General features: G+C 42.4%; 1 protein-coding gene across 1 annotated transcript in view; it reads left to right on the top strand.

Annotated features, from left to right (window-relative positions):
- Positions 1–9451, top strand: part of brinp1 (bone morphogenetic protein/retinoic acid inducible neural-specific 1) — a gene marked incomplete at its 5' end in the record, with an annotated part of 86581 nt that overhangs the window by 33091 nt on the left and 44039 nt on the right. The gene's annotated exons all lie outside the window — the stretch shown is intronic.

The raw sequence follows: 9451 nt of genomic DNA, 5'->3' as shown, positions 1-9451 counted from the left end.
TTTTCACGGTATGCCTGGTGAGCTCTCACACAGGGGATTGAAAAAAACGGCGGTATGTTAACCAGCTAAAAAATTCCTAAGGATATGTAAAAGGAAATGAAAAAGAAAAGCAGGAGTAATGACTGTAGTTGAACTGCCTGGTGGGTACGCTGGGGTGTCAGCGCTGACACGCCAGTCACTTCCCTGCTGCCAAAACAACAGACTGAGCTCTCGCTACTGCACAAAAATAAAAGACAGTCAGTAGTGGTGTTGTTCCGTCACGACAGAGCGTCTGGTTAAGTTGCTCCACCGCGCCAGGCGACAGTCCTGTCTTTTATCCCCCCCCCCCACACACACACACAGACACACACACACACATGCTCACAGATATGAGCTTGTTGTGCTTCGAGTTTACTTCTTTTAAATGTCACATAGTGCAGGTTTCCATTTCCCAATGTAATGTACATTCTGGCAAAGCTAAATTCTAATTTGCGTATTGTAATTAAAAATCTATATATATAACAACAACAACATATAATAATAAAAAAATAAATAATAATAATAATAATAATAATAATATTATATTAATAGTTATATAGTATATAATAAATAAGCAAAGTAGCTGAAATTGCTAATACTCATAGTCATAATATGATTGAACACACTCTTCCTCTCTCTCTCACTCTCTCTCTCTCTCTCTCACACACACACACACACAGACACACACACACACACACACACACACACACACAAATCCCCAGTTATTTAAACCCTTGGATCCTACAGTATATAAAGCAAACACCTGCAATATATATATATATATATATATATATATATATATATATATATGTGTGTGTGTGTGTGTGTGTGTGTGTGTGTGTGTGTGTATGTGTGTGTGTGCAGGTGCAGATACATACTGTATATTATATAATATATAATGTGTCTGCACCTGCACAGACAAAACCAAAGAAATAACATGAATTAGAATACTCCTCAACTTTTCAGGGTCTTTTTTGTTGTGCTAAGTGACAGGGGGGTGAAGAGGTTCTGGCAGCGGTGACTCTAGGAAGCAGGAAGTCAAGCAGGAGGAAATTAAGCTGAATGGACAGCGGCCGCTGAGTCAGTGTCAGGGAGGGCGGGATGGAGGGAAGGATGGAAGGATGGAGGTGGAGGAGGCGAGACCCTCCATCAGATATTCTGTGAAGAGCTGAGTGGACACTCTGAGTACTTACTTACCAGCGACTTTATCTAAAAAGAAAAGGATGGAGTGAGCAAGCGAGTGGAGCAGAGATAGAGACCCAGGGAGTAAAAGAATGAAAGGAAAGTTCCTCCTGCAGAAAATAAGCTGCTGGAGCGCTTAGTAAGTCCCTAAGTCGTTAACATAGTTTTCTATAACATGAATATTATCTTAAGCAAAGTGTTTGTAACATATTTAGTTCATATTTTTTAATTAAATTATATATGGGCCACTTGTGGCGCTATGAAATATCACCAGAAAGCATGCGTGGAGAAAAAGGGAAACTCACAAATAATTAAAAAATTATAATAAAATAAAAATAAAACAATAATTATAACAATAATAATAATAATAATACAATTATCATTATTATTATTATTATTATTATTATTATTATTATTACTATTATTATGCAGGGCGTTATTAAAGTTCAATGGACGAGTGTGCTTTGGCTCTCTGTTCCTGTGTGTTTTGTGACTGTAGAAGTTCATTTGTTCCTCCCTGGTTACAGTGTAATTCCATGATCGGGAGGTGTTTGCAGCCGCTGGTCGCAAGGAACAGCAGTTATCATTCTGAAGTAGAGCTGCATTATTATGGCTGAAATGATAATCACGATTCTTTTATTCAATATTGTAAACACGATTTTTCATCCATTTTGGGGGACAGAAATATTTTATGGCACTTTGTAAATCAACACAAAACTGCCTTCACAATAATAACGTATTTTATAAGCTCATAAATAAATCAACTAAAATGTACAAATCTTAGAATCAAAATAGGACTTTCTTCTCATGAATTCAGTCTTCTGAAGGCTATATATAAATTACATCCAAACAAGAAGGTCAGTTACATTACCCCTTCAGGTTGTTTGCAGCCCAACACATGGAGCCTGCAGCGGGCTACCGCTGGCGCACGGACGCACAGATTATTTACTTTGCCACACATGGATAATTGCGATCAAATGAAAAACAAGGGCAAACTGCCGTCAGCTGCAAGTCCATTCGGCGAACAGGCGGATTGGCGCCAACAACGATCCACAGAGAGCCTGGTGTCCTGGCTATCTCCTCCGCTATACGAGTGCAGAAGTTCATTCGTAACGGCCTGGTCGACTGCAGTGCTATCATGCGGTCTGTCTACTCCATCAACTCGCGTGCCTATGTGTGTAGTGGCGCCATCTTGGTGAGGTGGCGATTGTTGATCACCAACTACTTCCGCAATACTGAACCAATTTAGATGAAACTCAAACGACGCCATGTTGGAACTGCCCCGAATACACATCTCATTCAGATTGTCTGTGCGTTTGTCCAATGTCAGTCCCAGCTGCACCTGCCACCATCTTGGTGAGTACCCGGTTGTTGAACAATCACGAGACTGCAATGCTATATGTGACCTGTGATAGCTGTCATTTGCGCGTGCGCGTCGCGGCAATGATAAAAAATACTTTTTTTTACTAAATTATTCCACAATAATGGACGACTCTGGATCGAACTTGGACCATGGAGTGTCGGGACCACCCCGAATACACGAAAAAACGCTATGGGGAAATTCAGGCGTCGCAGCAGCAAAAGACAGTGCAAGTCAAGAATGGGATAAGAAGTAAGATGGAGATAAAAATGAAAAAAAGACAAACGCATAAGAATAAATAAATAGATAATTATTAAAAATACATGACACATACAGCATGTTAATTATAACAACACTAATAGAATTGTTTATGTAGCCCTTCAAATCAAATCAACTTCATGCGATGAGACAAATCCATGACATAATTCAAATAAAATGCACCCTTAAAATCCATTAGAATAGTGAGAAATAACATGAAATTCCAAAATGACTTTAAATTGTCTACATAAAATCAGATACGGTATATCCTCGAACCTATGTATCAAAATGTACTTTTTTGGAAATATGGAGCTTGTCCGCTAAATTTCCAGACTATTGTCTGGAACACAATACGTAAGAACTCAGCTCTGCCTTGGTCTAATCCAACATAATGTCGGACTTCAATATTAGAATTACTGTCAACGTGTGCAGATCCAGGATTTTCCTCAGCGGCCATTTAGTAAAAGCGCAAGTGTCTCGTAAATCCGATCGTAAATCCGTTCTTCCTGAGTCTTTGATTGGAAAATTACCGTTGCTCGACATTCTTTACAAGAGTAGTTGAGGAAGGAAAGGGTCCATGTATCACACAAGGGCAGGTCAGTAAACCCATGTAGGTATGCATGTTTATACAGAGGTTCTTAATAGAGGCAATGCCTCAAGCCACTCGACTTGTGGCTACTATATTAATAAAGAGAGAGACTAATATAGATATCAATATTCTGCTGAAACAAAGATCACATGGAGCAGCCGTTCACAAACGTAAGATTGCTGTGGCCCAATTTGTCACAGATAAAACCCCGATAACACGTCATTTAAATCCCATGGCTTTGTTTTATTCGTTCTGATAACCTTTTAAATGTAAATATTTAATCATAAATACTTAATGATAATTTCAAACTTAATTCCTTTTTTTTTGTTGTTTAACCTGCGCTGTCAGCATGCTGGGCATACAACAAAGAGTATTTGTGCCATTCCATCTAGGACAGAGTTAGTCTGCAAGTGGAGTTCAAGTTCTCAACCTGCAATGCAACTCTTTATTCATTCTTAAATCATCAAGAACTGCTGCAATAAACCCGTCCTGTGGACGACCTGTAGGATGACAAGAGCACAGCTTTTTGGTTATGGAGAGCCACCACCAACCCCCCTCTTTGGAGAACTAGTTATCATGTTTGGGTCTATAAACAACTGATCACTACTCCAAGTCATAGTTACGACAGTAAATGAGGGAGGAAAGGAGAGGAATGCAACCAGGAGGGTGCTGGGGTGCACTCGAAGCAGGTGTGATGGTGTGTGTGTGTGTGTGTGTGATGGGACCGCCTGTATGTGTATGTGTGTGTGTGTGTGTGTCTGTGTGTGTGTGTGTGTGTGTGTGTGTGTGTGTGTGTGTGTGTGTGTGTGTGTGTGTGTGTGTGTGTGTGTGTAAGATGTCCACCGGTGAGTGTACATGACGTATCCCAATTGGTTCTGGTGTAGAAGGTCGGTATTATGTCGTCACCTCCAAGCAGCGGAAAGGGCCCCGAAGCCCCCCGAGCTCCCCAGACATACAACCCACCCTCAAGTGGGGGCACAAGATGCAGCCGCAGGCACAGAACCAGAACGGATCCCGGCTCAATGCCGACAGACCAACACCCCGCCTTGACCGCCCGCCCCACAGGCGAGCCAGCAGGACCCCCATGCCCACCCACGCCCCGCGTAAGGGCGAGGCCCGTCCCACTGCAGCCGACCAGACGCCCCAACCGGTATGGGCGCCGAGTGCCCATACCGGTGCTCAGCGTGGGGCACCTGGATGTTAGCCCCCCCACCCCGCCGATGCCAGCAGGCCGCCAGATATATACGGGCCCTCCGCCACCCCATGCATCTGGGGCGCCCGCTGCAGAGAAGCAGGAGCAAAAGGCCTACAGCCACCCCCCACACAATAAAACCTTTTTTTAAATTTATTAAATATAAATGACCGCTCGCCAGCCACCTGCAGTGCCTTCATAGCCCACCAGGGGGCTGCAGGCCACACTTTGGGACATACTGACATAGACCATAAACAAATGTATGATGCAGCCAATTTTTTTTGACAATTCCAATTTGACAAAAAGTATTTCAATTGTATGTGAGACTCTGCGTACATAAATGGACATATCAAGTTTCCTGTGCCTAATTCCTCCAAAATTTTAGGAAAAAGCTTTTGTTGTAGAATTTATATATATTTCTTTATTAATTTATCACAATTTTCTTTCATTATTTTAAACATGTTTTCAGGATCTGGCTCGGGGCCTCCAGTCCGTGCCTGGTTCTGCGCCTGCGGCCGTGTCTTGTGCCTGCACCTGGGGCTGCTCTGCGGGCTTCTCTGGGGGTCGGGGGTCTTCTGTGGCTGCAGGGCGGGATACTCAGTGCTTTCCTGCAGCCGTGCGGTGTCTATGCGGCTGTGGGACTCAGGGGTGGCTTCGGGGCCTTTTCCGCTGCTTGGCGGCGCCATGAAATAATACCGACCTTATACATCAGAATCAATTGGGATAAGTCCTGTACCCTCACCGGTGGACACGTCACACACACACACACACACACACACACACACACGCACACGCACTCGCACACGCACACACATACAGGCAGTCTAATCACAGGCACCCGCTTGTCTGCTTTGAACACAACCCAACATCCACCTAGTAACATCGCTCTCCTTTTCTTCCTTATTTACTACCGTAACTATGACAGGAAGAGGCCAGGTGCCCAATTGCTGTTCCAGTTTTCCTGGACTTAGTTCACTGTTTTTTCGATACATGTTGTCGCTCGATGTTAATGTTTTTCTGTGGACATGCTGTTGTTTGTTTCTGTCGTTTATGTTTATCCATGTGCATGTTGTTGTTTGGTTCTATGTTTATTTGTCTCACCCGTGGTGAATCTCCCCCTCTTAGAGTAGTGATTAGTTGTTTATAGACCCAAACATAGTAAAATAGTTCACCAAAGAGGGGATTGGTGGCCGTTCTGTCCAACAAAGAACTGTGCCCTTGTCATCCCACGGATCGTCCCCAGGACAAAATTAATTATTGCAGCAGTTCTTGAAGATTTAAGAATTAATAATGAATTGCATTGCAGGTTGAGAAGTTCACTTGCAGACCAACTCTGTCTGATGCAATAGCACAAATACTCTGTGTTGTATGCCCAGCATGCTGACAGCACACGTTTAAAAAAAATGATTACAAAAAAATAAAAATAAAAGAACACAGAGAAAGAATGGACCAATGATGGACCAAAGATTAGACAGGAAATATCGAGCACAATTTAATGTTGACCTATTTTGCTCCATTAACACATGTTAATGTGTTAAAGGAGGTCTGAAGTCTGGAGTCCCCAAAACATGTTTTTAATGTTTTTTTCCGGAAAGGTTGTGCTCAGATTATGCACTTGAGCCATTGTGACATGCCCCCTAAACCTACACTGTTCCAAAAAGGGCTTTTTCAGGGTGTGGAGCTTTAATTGCGAATGAGCAGCCAAGCCCCTAGTTCTGAGCCAATTGGGTTTAAGAACACGTTCGGGGTTCTGTGAGCCAATGGGGATTGAGCTTTGCGCCGGGTCCATTTTATTAACTCAGTAAACTTTCACAGTTTTCACCTTCTCAGTCCACTAAAATATTTTTCTGAGCAAATTTTAGGAGAGAAATAAACGATCCAGTTGCTGAATCTTCACTCATATTAGATCTACAAGGACTCATTTAAAAGTTTGTTCTGACTTTGGTTGCCATGCTCCAGGTTTGTGGGGGACACGGAGACTGCACGGCGACCCACCGAGGACTCTCGCATGCAGGGATTTTTAGTTTCATGTAAACGTTGGAAAATAAAATAAGTACAGCTCCAATAAAAACACACAATTTAAATGTATTATTATAATTTTTTTTTTTTTTTTTTTGAGAAATGCACAGCGGATCAAATGGAGCTGATGAAAATATGAAGAAATCTGTGACGATCTGACGTCAGCTTGTGCAGAAAGTAGAAAAATCCTTTGAAAACAGAGCGTTCAGAGCGTTCTGTTCACAGCCATCACTTTGTCATTAGTTTATCCTCATTATTTGACACTTGGGTCACGTATTTTATGAACATCCCACATTGTAATATTGTATATGACAGAAAATAAGGAAAAAGATAATAGGTCCCCTTCAAGGGATTTGCAGTCAGTGCCCATATGTAGAAACTCCTTTATTTTCGCTTTCCTCTTTTCCCCCTTTTTCTCTTTATCTTTAATAATTTTTGGATTTATTTATTTATTGATGTATTGATTTATTTATTGGCCTTTTTCCTGTTTTCCCTCTTGTTTCATTTTATTTTCTCTTTTTTTTCTTTCTCTTTTCACTTTCTTTTTTTTCCTTTTTCTCTCCCTTTTTCCTTGTCTGTGTTTTTCCCTTTTCTGATCTCCCAACCTCTTTTTCCTACTTTATTTGACCCCTTTTCCCATTTTATCGTCCCTCTCTCTATCTCTATCCCTGTCCCTATCTTAAATAGCAGCATCTGAAGATTTTCTCCGGTCACGTATCCAGCAGACAAACAGGCAGGCAGGCAGACAGACAGACAGACAGACAGACAGACAGTGATCACAATATGCACAGAGAGCAGAGTCCGCCAGAAAGTGAAAGAGTCTGGAGTCTAGATTCAAATATAACAAGGAGCTCGCTGCTGCAATATTGATTTAATATGGCTCTCGAGTCCTGCTGCAGAGTGCAAAATTGTGATCAAACACACACACACACACAAACACACACACACACACACACACACACACGCGCGCGCGCACACACACACACACACACACACGCACACACAGGCATGAATTGCGGAGAAACGCAGCATATTAGACGTTTCCTGGCGACCAGCCTGCTGATTGAAAACCCACTCTCTGCTTTGTTTCAGTCTGTACAGTATATGCAGTTTCCCCCCTCTGAGGGATTTCATTTTCATTTCTTTGGATTAAATATAGACTCTTATCTGAGATGCTCACACTCGCTCTCTCGCTCTCTTTCTCTCTCATCCTGTAACCTAAATCACTCGCGCGCGCACACACTCATACACACGCGCACACAAACACTTTGCATACTGTGTTGTCTGATCAGCCCTGATGGAGTGTTAACTTCGGGTTATTCCTTTTTTTTTTTTTTGGGTTCTCCAGCAAATTTTATTACTTCAATTACCTGCCATATGTTAACTTCCGCACACCTACACACACACACACGGATGCACACACAGTCATATGCAAGTCCATTAATTTGCACTCATCACATGGAGATATGCAGTTAAATATGTTATTTATACAGTGGTATAAATAACCACGACTAATCCAAGATACGAGTAGCAATAGTCGCGAAAATTTGTATCGACTTGTGAACGACTGAGAGAAGATACGAGCGTGGAAATTTGCAGTTGGCGCGTCGGCGGCCAGTCAGCAGTCAGTCAGCAGCCAGTCAGCAGTCAGTCAGCAGCCAGTCAGCAGTCAGTCAGCAGTCAGTCAGCGGGCGACCTACATGGTGTGTGCACGTAGTTAGTGGCTTATCGATATTTTTTTCATATTCACTGTGTTTGTGCTGTGTATTTTGTTTATTTTCACCCTTCATGATGAGTCCTAAGAAGAAGGATGATGGGAAAACGAAAAAGGCAACGACTCCCATTGAAACTAAGAAGGAAATCATAGAAAAATATGAGCGTGGAGTATATGGGAAAAATTTGCTTTGACATACGACTGTTTTAAAATACGACCGTTCAGAACGAATTACAGTCAGTAAGTTGAGGTACCACAGTGTATATAAATTTTCATAGTTTCAGACAATGCAATGATAATAGCTAACATATATTCAATTCTTGTTGACCACAGTATAAAGTAATTCTTCTTGTGATTCTGGTGAAAATTGATGAAAATATTCAAAGATGATGCACACAAATACCCACACATGTGTGGGTATGTGTGTGTGTGTGTGTGTGTGTGTGTGTGTGTGGGTGTGTGTGCGTCCGGCGTGCGTGCGTCTGTTACACAGATTTCCCTCCGTGCACGTAGACAGTTAACCTAGGTTCCCGGTGGAATTTGTCGAATCTTTTACTTCCTTATTATTCGATTCCCCCACTCTCCCGGAGCCTCAGCGCTGTGTAAGAGGTGCTGGCGACATGGGGCCGTTAATCAAAACAGAGACACATCCACATCCCCTTCCCCACCCCTGTCCCTTTCCCTGTCGCCACGGTGACGCCCCGAGCAGAATTTCAGCCTTGTTATTTTTCCTAAGACCCCACAGAAAAATCCACCTGCTTTGACAAATTATTTATTTTCTTTTTGTTATTGTACCCCCCCCCCCCCCCCCTTTCATCCCCTTTTTTGAAAAATAGTTGCCGGTGGTACTATAGTGGTAGTGCAAAAACCACCACTGTATTCTAGGTGTGTGTATGAGTGTGCGTGCGTGCGTACGTGTGTGTGTGTACAGTCATTAGGCTGTATAATTGCTCTTCTGCTTCACAAGGTGACCGGGACATTTACACCAAAAACTCAATATGCATATTTCCTGACCGTGCTGTGCATGGCGGAAGTGTAGGAGTAAGAGATACTACACTTGCCTTATTTCCCGCGAGGCTTTTTTTTTTTTTTTTTTTTTTTTTTTTTTTTTGACGTGAG

The sequence above is a fragment of the Zeus faber genome (assembly GCF_960531495.2).
Source record: "Zeus faber genome assembly, chromosome: 17".
Lineage (NCBI taxonomy): Eukaryota > Metazoa > Chordata > Actinopteri > Zeiformes > Zeidae > Zeus > Zeus faber.
Note: the sequence above shows the minus strand (reverse complement) of the source record. Positions and strands in the feature narration are given on the sequence as shown.